The sequence below is a fragment of the Choloepus didactylus genome, chromosome 9 (genome assembly GCF_015220235.1).
Source record: "Choloepus didactylus isolate mChoDid1 chromosome 9, mChoDid1.pri, whole genome shotgun sequence".
NCBI classification, from domain to species: domain Eukaryota; kingdom Metazoa; phylum Chordata; class Mammalia; order Pilosa; family Megalonychidae; genus Choloepus; species Choloepus didactylus.
In genome coordinates, this window is record NC_051315.1 from 121,377,169 (window position 1) to 121,391,355 (window position 14,187).

Below are 14,187 nucleotides of genomic sequence, written 5' to 3' on the forward strand. Positions count from 1 at the left end.
AAGATAAGGGATCAGGGAGAAGCCAGAAGGGACAAACTGTAAGGGAAAAAAAATGGCTTTTTTGGAGTCTGGGAATGGGTGCCCGCTTTTACGTGCCCCCACTTCTTGGAGCCCAGCCCTTCTTTAGCACCCCAGCTCCCAAAGTTAGTTAATTAATTTGTTAATTAATTCTGCAGTTGAGGCTGGGTTGAGCCTCCCTTCTTGCCCTCAGCAGATTGCTGTTTTTTGTTTTCTTTCCCCCCCTTTCAGGGAGCTGGCAGCAAGACAGTCTGTGAGGTCTGGGTGGGGAGGGGCGCCAGACCCCTGGTCCGGGGAACTTACAATGTTCGCTGCGATCTCAGCTTTTCCTCCAATTCCAAACTTGTGTCCAATGTGTGACTGGTTACTGGAGACCCCGAAAACACTGTTTCATATAGTTCTTGGGTAATTGCCAGCTGCTCTAGGGGAGAGACGAAATTCTGCTCCTCACCACTCTGCCATCTTGCCCCGCCTCTCCAATAATGCCATATTTTAATGGGTACACAATGCTTTCATTTGTCATCAATTATGAGTTGATTTAAAAATGATTCAGTGTCACACCACCCAGCATGATTACTGATCTCTCCATTCCTCTGGGGTGACTCTGCCAATAAGAGAACTAATAAGGCTGCTGCAGGATCCAGATAGACCTTGGCTCTGACAATGTCTCAGACATGCTCAACCACTGGGGCTGTCATTAAACTTTGCTAACCCTCAGCTTTCTCAACTGTACAGTGGGGATAAGAATGACTCCACCATAGGATTGTGTATGGCTTAATTTAGTTCCTAAAAGGATATATTAAATTCTAATCTCTACTACCTCTGAATGTGAATTTATTTGGAAATAGGGTCATTACAAACGGAATTAGGCAAATTAAAGCAAGGTCCCTTGGAGTAGGTGGACCCTTAATCCAGTATGACTTGGACACAGACAGACAGACGGGAGAATACGGGGTTGATGAGAGGAGGCCATGGGCTGCCAGCCACTGCCAGAAGCCAGGAGAGAAGCACGGAATAGATTTTCCCTTCACTTCAAAGGAAGCCCAGCCCCTTCTGACACCTTGATTTTGGACTTCTGGCCACCAGAACCTTGAGACACTACATTTTTTGTTTTGTTTTAAGCAATCCATTTTGTGGTATGTTGTTATGGCAACCCTAGGAAACTAAGACAGATTGTTACTAGATTTAGAAATATAAAATCTTAATGCAGTGTCTGGCATATATGTTATTATTGTTATTAGGTCATGTAATGGTGTTTTATCTATTTATGACTCAATTACAAACATAATACACTTATAATCCAGATATTGAGCCCTTTTGGATGTATCTTGGTGTCCCAAATCCTGTTCTCTTTAGAATATATGTTGGAGATTTGGGTATTTTAGGAGAGTAACTGGTAGCATCTCTCTCTGCTGCTTCCAAGTACTGAACAATTCAGTAGAGGATCCAAGAGACACACAGCTGGAGATAAAGCTACCAGGGATGAATTGGACCAGTGACCAAATGATTCCCCAATGCTTCACCACTGGGCAGACCACCCACCTTTGTAGGCACAACTGCCTCAGAAGCAAGCCAAGGATGGAATGAGAAAGGAAACATTTATTCCCAAATTCACCCATAAATGAAGTGACTCCTTAATAAAGACTGCTTCTAAGGGTTGTTGTGAAGGCAAAAAACTAACATAGTAGAGCGCCCAGCATAAATAACTCCTCAAAACATGGTATCTATTTTCATTAGTGTGCATTTTGCCCTACAAAGCTCATAATTATCCATAATCTACTGATTTCTGAGGAAACTGGAAAAATTAATGTATTTTCCACAGAGATTTCCAGCACAAACTCAGGATGTTCTTTAATAGCATTTAGCACACTGGAACTCAACAAGCAAACACCAATATAAGATTTAGAAAGACGTACATAGCCAACTTCCAGTACTTTAGTCTTAATTTTAGAAGTTGTTACTAAAAAGAAACTAAGAATTATTCTAGATAAAATTGCTCCCAATTGTTGTTTGGAATAGGCTGATTTTGTACTTTTAATTGAGGCTAATAATGCTTTCTGTTTTTTGTTTGTGTTCCTAATGAGCACATCTGCCTAGATTTTCCTTGAGTGATACACAACAAATAATTTTAGAAAGAAGGATAGCTGTGATTCTAGGTCTAGTAGATATAGGATAATACTCTATGATAGTCTGAGCAATAATGGGAGGGAAAGCTGTGACCCCAAATATGGTGGAAGTAGAAAGAAGGTGAATTAACCAGAGATTCCTGACAAGTAAATACCTTGACCCTTGTTCTCTTTCTCTTCCTGAAGTCCAGGCTTTTTAATGTTAATCTTGAATCTGGTAAATGATTTGTAGGTTGCTTTAATGAATTTGCTTATGAAAAAAAAAAAGACATATACCTTGCATTCTGAACACGTTCCTGTTTAAGGCCAAAGATAGTATTTATTTTACCTTTGCAAATTCAAACAGTTTAATTAGTGTGCAATTGTTTCTTTCCAATTCTTATGCTTTTAATTTGAGAATTTAGTTTATCTGCCTGGGTGTGTGTTTTACTAGATATAGAGATTTATGTTTTTCATCAGTTTAGAAAATTTGAATCCATTATTTCTTCAAATATGGCCTCCCTTTTCTCTCCTCATTCTCATCTTTTGAAACTCCACTTAGATAAATCTATGCCTTTCTTTTGCTATCCTTCATATCACTTAAGGTTTTATTCACATTTTCCATTTTACTGTGATGCAGTCTTTGTGATGTCAGACATGTCTTCTAGTTCACTAAATTCTTTTCAACTCTTTCAAAATTGCTATTTAATCCACCTATTGATTTTTTTAATTCATGAATTACATTTTTATTTCACAAAGACCCTATTTTGGAATAAATCTTCCTATTTATTCCTGATGATCTCTTGTTGCATGCTCATCTTTGAGACCAAGTCCTCTATTTCTTTAATAATTGTACACAAGGCTTTGATATTTTGCATATGGCAATTTCAATATCTGTAGTCCTTGGAGAAATAAGAATATCATGTTATATTTCTGCTGGCACTCATGCATAGGGACTTGCCTTCTTTGGTCCTTGTTGATATCTAATTGTGGACTCATTTCTTGGAAATTGGGGTAACTTTTCTTTAGGGAGGGTTTGCTTCTGCTTTGCCAATAGCCAAGTCATATCACCATAAAGCCTCTTTTTACCTCTCTCTTCATTGTGACTCCATGTGGGACACTCAGACCTTTGCTTAAGGCTCAGCTTCCAGCTCCCCGAACTGAGCTGCTGTTGGCATATTCCCTGAGGACAACCCTCCTCTCTCGGCTGCTCACTGCACCAGTTCTAGCTCCTCAATCCGGATCCAGATCACATTAAAAAAAATCGGGGTGAGGAAGTGAGGACGATGCTTTGGAGAATTCCCTCACCTCTTTTGTGACTATGTAGATCATCTATTTTCTGCCGTAAAATTGTCCCTCAATTCAGCCATAACAATGTTGATCACAAAAGCTCTACATGAGAATTATTTGGCCAAGTTTTGACTGAGAGATTTCTTCATAGTTCAGTGAGTATCAGGTTGTTCAGAAGACTATATTATAGAATAGTAATAATGATAATAAAATTTATTAAATGCTTACTCTATGCCAGGCACTATTCTAGGAACTTTACATTATAGTTAATTTTCCCAACAAGCCTATAAGGAAAGTGCAATTACTATCATTCCAATTGTAACAAGATGTATAAATTGATACAATATAAGATTACCTTGTAACATGGACTCTGTAAATGGAGAAGCCATGGTTCTAACCTGACTAATCTGACTCCAGAGCCAGCTTTCTTTAAATATTGTGACACATTGTCTCTCTAAGAATCAAGACAAGTAGTCAAATGGGTTTTATGGGATTCTTCATTGGAAAGAAGTATAAGTCCAGAGCTCAAGTGCATCCTTGAGCCCCAGGAGGCATGTGCTGGCTTCTTGGATGTGGCCACATTCAGGGCTTTCTGTGTGGCAGCCTCAAGTGGTGTATTGATTGTCTGGAGCTCCTCAAGTAACAGCCTTTGGTGTAATGCCAGTTTTCCTTTCCTGCTGGCAACCCCAGTCCCTCTCACTAGTGTAGGTTCTCTTACTAGCTTGTGTGAGGCTCACAAACATCATAATGTGTGTGACCACTTATTAAACAGTAAGAAATCAGTGGAGCACAGCAGGGAAAACCTTCCTTATTTTCCACATCTCTACATTAGGAAATCATGAATATGGTTGAATATTACCAGGTTTAGAACAGTTTTGTACTATTCCAGTCTTAAGTGTTCCCAACCAACCTCAGATATAATAATAATAATAATAATAATAATAATAATAATAATAATAATAATAATAAAATTTATTTAACACTAACTATGAGTGTATCAAGTTCTTCTGAGTATATTGCATATACTGGCTAACTTAATTCTCACCACCTTTGAAGCAGTTGCTATTGTTGTACTCATTTGACAAATGAGAAACTAAGGCCCAGAGAGGCTAAGATATTGGCCCAAGGTCAAAGAGCAAGAAATTGGCAAAGATCAAAAGTTGACCATGTCTCAACTGATTTTCTGATTTTCATAAACTGAGGGTGAAAGAACAAATTTATAAAGCTTCCTTGAGCTCAATTTGGAAGTATGAGTTAAAAGCTTTAAAATATCATCTGTTGTTTAACCTTCCAATTCCACTCTGTGGCCTTAACCTCAAGAAATACACAATTAAAGGTACTGTTTAAGAATTTACCAAATTCAAGGCTACTTTTCTCTTTAGTCTAGATATTTTTATTGGTTGTTTAAACAAAATGTGATGGAAATTTCAGAACACCAAGAGATGTAGACTGCTCAGTGGTTTTAGTCTTCCTTTATTCCTTGTGAAATGCAATGATGAACACTTTCAAGATTTTACCTGAACTGTTGTTAATATTCTTCCAAATGTAAGATACTTTAGTACTTTGCCAAGTATTAAACACTGGAGCACCCATGTGGAGGCATCTGTACAGTGGTTCCTATGGGAAGAAACACAAGGAGTGAGAATAGTGAGGTGGGTGGTGGAGGTGTGAAAGTCAGCACCTTTAATTACCTTCCCTGGATTTGAATCACAAATAATGGATCCAAGGTGACATCCTATAGTAGGCAGAATAGTGGGCCCCCAAGGATGTCCATGTCCTAATTTCTGAAACCTGTGAATGTGATATGTCACATGAAAGAGGGGAATTAAGTTTGGGATGGAATTAAGATTGCTAATCAGCTGACCTTGAAAATGGGGAGATCATCCTGGAGTGTCCAGGTGGGCCCAATGTAATCACAGTTGCCCTTAAAGGGAGGCAGAAAAGGAAGCCAGGGAGATGTGACATGGAAAGAACTTGCTCCACTATTGTTGACTTTGCAGATGGAGGAAGGAGGCCACAAGCCAAGGAATGTGGGCAACCTCCAGACTCTGGAAAAAGCAAGAAAAATGGATTTATATCTAGAGCCTTCAGAAGGAATGTAGCTCTTGTTGGCAATTTGATTTTACCCCACTGTTTTAGTTTCCTCAGCTGCTTAAAACAGAAACACATTGGCTTGAACACTGGAAATTTATTAGCTTACAGTTTGAGTCCGTGGAACTGTCCAGATCAAGGAATCAAGAAGGTAATGCTTTCTTCCCCCAAGTTGGCTGCTGGGGATGCTGGGCTCCTCTGCCACATGGCAAGGCACATGGCGGTATCTGCTGGTCTCTCCCTCCTTTCCAGGTTCATTGTTTTCAGCTTCTTGCTTCTGTGCTTTCTCTCTCTCTGTCTCTCTGTATTCATCCTGTTTATAAAGGACTCCAGAAAGAGAATTAAGACCCATCCTGGGCCATGCCTTAACTGAAGTAACCTCATCAAAAGTTTCTACTTACAATAGGTTTACACTTAGGGGAATGGATTAGCTTTAAGAATACGATTTTCTGGGGGTACATACAGTTCCAAATCACCATACCCACTGAGACCTATTTTGGATTTCTGCCCTCTAGAGTTGTAAGATCATAGATTTGTATGGTTTTAAGCCATTAAGTTTGTGGTAATTTGTTACAGCAGCAACAGGAAAGTAATGAACATCCAAGCAAGATTTGTGACATGGAAGGACATGTTTATACCTATTCATTATTAGAAACATAAAAAAAAAAAAAAAAGAAAAGATGATTGCTAAATGAGGGACTCTTAGCTGTCTAATAGGATGTTCTACGTTTTGTTACTGATATACAACTTATTTAAGGAAAAGGGCCCAGAGGTTGTCTACTAGTGAAGTAAAATCAACAGGTGTCTCTAGTCTCATGAGAAAGAAATTAAGAGACCTTAGGTTCACTGGAGGGGATTTTCCTAGGTCTTGGTCATGTGCACAATATTTAGCTACCAGCATCCATTTGCAATAGCAAAAACATGGAAACAACATAGACGTCTTAAAATAAGTAATTAGACAAATTACAAATTACTTTAAGTGCACAATTAAATGCTGGGTTCCTAATAAAATCATTGTGTAAAAATACATTTCTTGATGCGCAGTGCTAATCACTGGCCACTTTCCATTTTCCTATATATATATATATATATATATATATATATATTACACTGAGTAATGAAATTACAAAATAGTATTAGAGTATAAATTAACTTGATTAAAATATATATAGATGCATGGAAGAAGGTTTGAAAGTATATACACTAACTTGCTATGGTAGTATTCTCTGTGAGAGTGGGGTCGTAGATTTTTTATCTGGTTTATCTTTTTGCTTATCTCTATTTTCTGCTTCTTCTTGGTATCAGTCAGTGTTCAACTGAGAAACAGAACCAGTAGGAGATACATGTTAGGGGATTTATTTAAAAGAATCAGCTTTTATGATTATGGGAGCTGCCTAGGCAAGTCTGATATCCACAGAGCAGGCTATCAGAGCAGTCCCCAGGTAGAATTTCTTCTTCTGGAAGTCTCCATTATGCTCTTAAATCTTTTAACTGATTAAAACAGGATTACCTAGATTATTTAGGATGCTCTCCTTTACTTAGTCTGCTGATGATAGATTTAAAATACCTTCACAGCAACACCTGGATTAATTAGTGTTTGATTGAATAACTGGGACTGTAGCCTGACCAAGTTTGTGTTCGATTATCACATTCTTTTTTTTTCTTTCGCAAAAACTCATGTTACCTCTGTTATCTGTAAAAGATATAAAAAAGACAAAAACAAATGTCAAAGTCTACACAAAAAAGTTCCCAGGTGGGCAATCTCGACAGAGGATCTGGGCTCTCTTAGTATGTGCCCATAGTTAGGCAGTTCCAGTTCAGCTAAGACAAGACATGTAACCTCCTTGAGCCTGTTTCCTTATTTGTAAAATTGGGATATCCGAGAGAAAGAGAAGCTTGTCTTCTCATCAGTTCCTTCTTAAGCCCTGACCCTTTTATGGGTTGAAAAACTGTGGTAACAGCAGTAATAGCCTTGGTAGTAGCAGTAGTAATAACAAGAATAACAATGCTAATAACCAAGAGCAGGCACCATGTAGTGCATTTTGTATAATTGTCACATTTACTCCTCAATTTTATTTTTGCCTGGGTGTTTTTTACAAACAAAAAAACTACTCATTAGAGAGGCTCAGCAACTTGTCAAATGTTTAACAGTAGGTGGTGGCCAAGCTGAAATTCAAACATATCTGTTGGTCTCCATTTGTTTATTCATTTATTCAAACAATATTTATTGAGCAGCTACTCTGTACCAGTGCTATGACAGGCTCTGGAGAAAGAATAATGAGTAAAAAAAAAGGATATGGTTCTTTCTTGCACGAAAGGGCAACAGAAATTAATCAAATAATCGCAAATTTGGGCTCAGAAGGAAACACTATTTTACGAGGCCCTAGCAATGACTCCAGAGACCAAGATGTGAACTATGAATTGACGCTGACTGTTGGGAGTGTGAAGGAGTGGGGGGTGGTAGTATAGACAATGGAAAACCAAGTTTGAAGTCCCTGTGGTGGGGCATGGTGAGCTGCAGGAACTGAAAAGAAAAACTGTAAGGAGTTGGGGGGAAGGTTTCACAGGAGGCTTGAGTGACAGGTGGAGGCAGACCCACAAAACCTTGGAAGGATGTGTAGGTTGTTCGCCTCTAACCTGAACAGAGGGGAATAACTGAAGTAAATAAATGGAGGTGGGGAGGTTCGGTGGACAATACATTTTGTATGTTTCAAGGATCTTTTGCCTCTCATGGAAAGAAAGGATTGGAGGAGTCTCTTACGCAGCCACAGGGCTGCAGGGATACCTGTTGGGAGTCTGTTATGGTAGTTCAGGCAACAGATGATGGTGGCTTTGACTAGGTCATGATGGTGGAGAACGATTGAAGCCGATGGATTAGAGAAGTGTCTTGGATGTGAAACACCAGGCAGGATCTTTGGATGGACTGGATGTGGATATTTGAGGGAAATGGCAGGTGTCAAGGATGACTCCAGTTTTCTGACTTGGGAATGGATGGATCATTATGATTTCACAAGGTTTTCTGGCCACTTTTCCATTTTCCAATAATCATTGTAAATTTTGCCTCTCATATATAACCTCAGAATCGTTTATTTTAAACCAAAACTTTCTGTTCTGTTCTTGATGATTATTGAATATTTTCTTTGTGCATTATTAAAAAAGATTCTTTAGAGAACTGCAGACAGAGCCCAGAAAATGGATAGTCATGGAGAGCTCATATATCATTTCCAAAGTATTGCACCAGTACACTAATATCCATGGGATTAAAAAACATTTACATGTGGACTGTGCTTAATTTAATCACAGAAATCACACATATAAATCTTCAGACTTCCATATCCCCAGAATGGAAATAGACTATCTTGGTGGTTTAGCTTTAACTTCAAAATGTTAGTTCATATTTTGCAAAAATATCTTGGATTACGTGAGTTTCACTTCAATTCAAAATAAATTGAGTGCCTTCTGCATACCAAGAGGCACCTGACATCAGATTTTAGAGATCAGAAAGTTATACGAATTGGTTGAAAATATGGACCTTGGGCTAGATGTGGTTATTGAATCCTACTTTGACTACTTAAAACCTTTGATATTTTTTGTGATTTATTTAATCTACTTTGGCCTCAATTTTTTTATATGTAATACTGAAGATATCAATTATTCCTAGAAGAGATGTGAAGATTAAGTGAGAATGTATAAAATGCACAAATAGTAACTATAATAATAATAATTTTCTTGTATAGTAGTTATTAATATTATCACTGGGATCAATGATGGAAACAAGTATATATATACACACAGATAATGTCAAAATAATATGATAAATTATATTGAAAAATAAAAATTCAGCTATGCTATGGGGATGCAAGAGAGAGGTACTTGACCCAGGTTGGGGTAGGGAAAATGACACTTGAAATAAATACAGAAAGACATCAGGATGAACCTCAGTCTGAGATTTTCTTTTTTCCCTCAAGCCTTGGCCCACGCATCCTTTAGATGTGGCATGTGCCCCTGTGATGCACCTGCACAGATGTTGTGTGTGTGGACAAGTCATGTAGTGGGAAATGCAATGCACCTCTGTCTGGCTTCTAATCAGGGAGATGGTCTGAATGAACCAGTTCCTTTTTTATGGTTATAAAGGATGACATGAAATATAACCTATAAGAGGTTAAAATTACAGGACTAAATTCATGAATAGTGTTCAGTTTGATTTTCAATAAATAACTTTCAACATAACTGACTTCTAAATTCAAAAACCTTAGAATTTACAAGAGGATAAAGTTTTAGAGAGTGGATAGAATTTCAATTTTATTATTACAGGTGAGAAAATCCCAGTTCAGAGAAGTTAAGTCAGCCACCCCAAATGCAGTGTATCATTTGGGCTCATGTCTTATATCCTGCTCTGTGTCACTTACTCCTTTCCTTCCTTCACTATGATTATAATGATATCTTGCAAATATATCTCAGAGAGAGAAGATTTAAAATACTGTCAATTTTAATGTCGTTTTAAAAGTCAGTTTAAAACATTTTCAAAAATAGTAAATGCTTGTTAAAAACTTCAAACAACACAGAAGTATATAAAGTAATGGGAAATTTCTCATTCTCCCAGGAATTCTGTACCTTTGAAATGACAAGATTTAAACCAATTTTATGGTATTAGCTCAGCTTTTATAAGGAAAGGACACAGGCAGTGTGTTGGAAGTACTAGTAAAAAAATCATTGAAAATTTGGGGCATACAAAGAGTAAGATGAGTGTCCGTAACAAAAGAGCAATTAATTAGATGGAGATCATAAGTGTTTCTCCAAATACAGGGCTCAGACAGAGCTTGAGTTCTTTCTAGATGGTTAAATAATATCTGGAGCACAGATGGGACATTTTGGCTCCTTATGCATGTAAAATGGGATGTGTGCTTATAAGATGATCCCTTATGGCATGACAAAACATTTCTCTTTTTATATAGAACTTAGTTTTACGTTCAATAGCTCCTCAATCTTGAAATTTTAACCTCAGAAATCTACTCCATGAAATGTTTGGTTGAATAGGTTTTCATCAGCAGTTTGTTACTCACATTTACAGTTTATCAGCATAAAATAATGGGTTCAAAACATGGCATGCCCTTGAAGGCTTCACCTTGGAGTCAGCCAGACTTCATCCCTCTTATCCAGAGAAAACGGTTCCTTCTTCCTGCATATTTTTTGAATTTTCTTACTCCTCTTTGTTATCCCATTTTGGAATTCTCTCTCTTCTCCTTCATTCCAAAGATAATATATTCTACCTGAGGCAGACCAGCTTTACTCTGTGGAGTCTTTCCCATCTTCTACGGTACATGTGCTTTACTCTTTATTACAGTATTTGGGTTTATGGCCACTGAAATAGCTACTTCCAAGTATCGTTGTATATTGCTTAGAGACTCCATGTGGATAAATATTGTTGCTTTTCTATATTGTCTACACATAACAAGGTATTTTTCCATGCTAGATACATAATACATGATCACTAAGCACATATTGGCAGCACAGAATACTGATAGACATTCTTTAAAATGTTACCTGACACCTTCACATCTGCCTTCGTGATAAAAAACTAATTCACATCCTTCAACCAATTTGTTTTGCATATGCTAAACGATCTCTTAGATACCATCTCTCAACTTCTCCTAAATTTCACCCCTTAAAATGTATCCATTAGACTGCTTTTCTCTCCCTCTTGTGGTTTGGGGCTGTTAATCCATACCAAGATTCTATTTTCCAATATGTGGTTTTTTTTTCAAAACAATATAAAACACTATTATCATTCCCATTTTACATAGTCAAGAATTGAGAGGAAAGTGAAATATTTCATTTAAATTTCTTAAAAGAATTTCTGGTATTTAGAATGATTTGGACAGGGCAATATTTCAATGTTGATTTGTGCTGCACAAATAGATATTATTTGATAGTTTGTTTCCCTCTACATTTTTGACATGATGAAGCACATCACAAATCTGATTTTAAAACTATGACCATCAGCATCAATTCAGTGCATGTTTCTCCTCTAAATGGGACACCGGTGGTAACCCTTGTCTACTAGTTAGGAAAGTACTAAATCCTGTCTACAGTTATACATGAAATCAACACTAATTTTTCCCTATACCTGTAATTAATGTAATTACTATATATACCAACGCTACTCCTTGTCCTCACCTGAAACCTATGGTATTTTGACTTGGGCCCAGAAATTGGTGTTTTAATTAGTCCTCCAGGTGACTCTGATGTACTCTACCGTTTGCAAATCACTGGCCTATCCAGCGTCTAGTGCCCCTTTTTTATTGCTAATGGAAACTACTTTGTTCAGCAGCAACATGCTCAGGGAAGTTAGCTCCTTCCTCCAGGCGCTGGGATTAAATCGTGATTGGTCTAAGCGAGTCTTGGGACGCCTATTTATCTTTGTCAGTGATTGGTCTAGGGGAAATTATGGTAATTACTTCTGGCCAATGAGTTGCAAGAGGAAGCCCCGTGTTCTCTTGTGGAAAAGATTTGGTTCTAGGAGGAAAGAGCCATCCCTGTGAGGAAAAGGCTATTTTACCACCCACCAGTCATCTACTCCTTGTTTTCTTCTTGGATCCAGTTGTGTGATGTTTTGAACGGCAGCTGGGAAACTGCAGTTACAATGGCGAGGCTGAGAGAAATGCCGAAACACCAACTCAGTGACCTGATAGTGCAGAGCTCCTAAAGCAGACCTGGAAGCTGACTGTTCAAGAATTCTTGTTAAGTAAGTTATAAATCCTTATGGTTTAAGCCATAACTAGTCAGATGTTCTGTTATTTGCAGCCAGCACATCTTAATTGATACAAGCTGTTAATGCTGACACTTTGGCAGCCTTCTTACCAACTACAGTGGTTTAAAAGGGATTGCAAACTAAACCTAGCTTCATATATTCTCCAGCTCATGAATAATTATGAGGAAAGAATATCCAGATTTGGAGATCAATTTTAACATCCAATCTCCACTTTTCCTAATTGTGCTTTAGGGGCAGGGAATTGCAGAGGCTGTGGGAGAGCGGAGACGGTGGATTTTTGATGGCATTAGGAGAGTGGGGGAGAGAAGCAGGCCCATCTGGCCAGTGACCATAATGCATACCTCCCTTTTGGGGTGGAGAACATGGCTGGAACCCCGTAGGCAAGGGAGCAAGTAGATTGAGATGTGGTTGGAGAGAAAATTGATGAGTGTTTGTGAAGAATTGGGGGATTTTAAGTGGGGTGGGTACTGATGGAAGAGTTTTAAACAGGGATGAAACATATGTGTTATGGGAGAAGTGACTAAAATGTTACTAATTCTGTCTTGAGGGAATGGAGGAGGCACATTTTATTGTTTTACTTTATACTAATTACTGTTTTATTTAAGTTAGGTAACTCTTTTTGAGGCTCCAAAAATCACCCACATGTTCAGTGATTTGCTTGAAGGAACCAGGGGACTCAGCAAGAATTCATGCTCACATTTACAGTTTATCACGGCAACATAGAAATCACACCTGGCTGGACTAGTAGGGGAAAAATACAGGAGTCTGGAGAAACATGTGGTTTCTCCTTCCTGGGAGTGAGCACATTCTCCTGATAGCAGCAAAAATATGCTGATACATGTGTGAAGTTTCTGCCCAGGGAACCTTGTTTGACTCTGGTCATGAAGGCATTCTCTGCCTAAACTTACAAATTCCAGAATCCCAAAAGGAAAGCAGGTGTTGGCCATAAATCACATTATTTTCACAAACTGTCTAGGCACAGTGAAATAGCCTTATTGGTTAGAGAATATTTCAGGAGGCAAGTTTCCCAGGTCCCAGCCTAGGGCTAATCTTGCAAGCAGGGCTTTTTAAAGAGAGCCGCACTGGGCCTGCTATGTTAGTTCCTTTCTGCACAGTAGCTTACCATCTAAATAATAACATTATCCAGAGTTACTTGTATTCATTACTAATTTAATTGGCCAAAATATATCAAGTTTATTCTGTAATGATTTCAGGTTTATGTTAACCAACTGAATTACAACTTGTATACTATAGAAGAAATAACATTGGCAGAACTTCAGTTTCCCCCCCGGAGAATAGGAGTACTAAAATAGCAATAATATATTTAACTTTAGTAAATTATGTCACTTTGTTAGATTTTAAACTCATTTAAACAGGCATCAGTGTAAGGAGATGGGTTTGGGACTGTTTAAGAAGAGGATGAGAAAAAATAGAGGGATAATATGAAAGATGTAATGTAACTAAATGTCAGAACTTGAGGGAAAGTGTTAGAGAAGAATGAAGTGGTGACATTATGGAAACCAATACTGTATGTTTAAATTTGTAATTTTTTTTCAAGGAAATCTGGTTACTTTGAGGACTTAATCTCACATTTAAATTAGAAAGGGGTCCAGCATCTCCTCTTCTTTGTGTTTCTAGGGTGTGTTTAATTTTCAGAAATAATAAATGTACCTACCAGGCAGAGAATAGTTTTTTCCAAGTAGTTGCAAAATTAAATTCCTATAGTTCACCTTTCTAGACTGTGCATCCTGCTAGGACTAGGAGAATGTGGTATAATTTTTAGCCAAGGCCTAGAGTTTTTAGACCACAGATACTAAGGGAAAATTGTTTTTTCCCTCAATTCAATAAAGGAAAGACTATTACTCCCAGTTATCAACTGTGAGAATTATGACATATAACTCTCACTGCCTG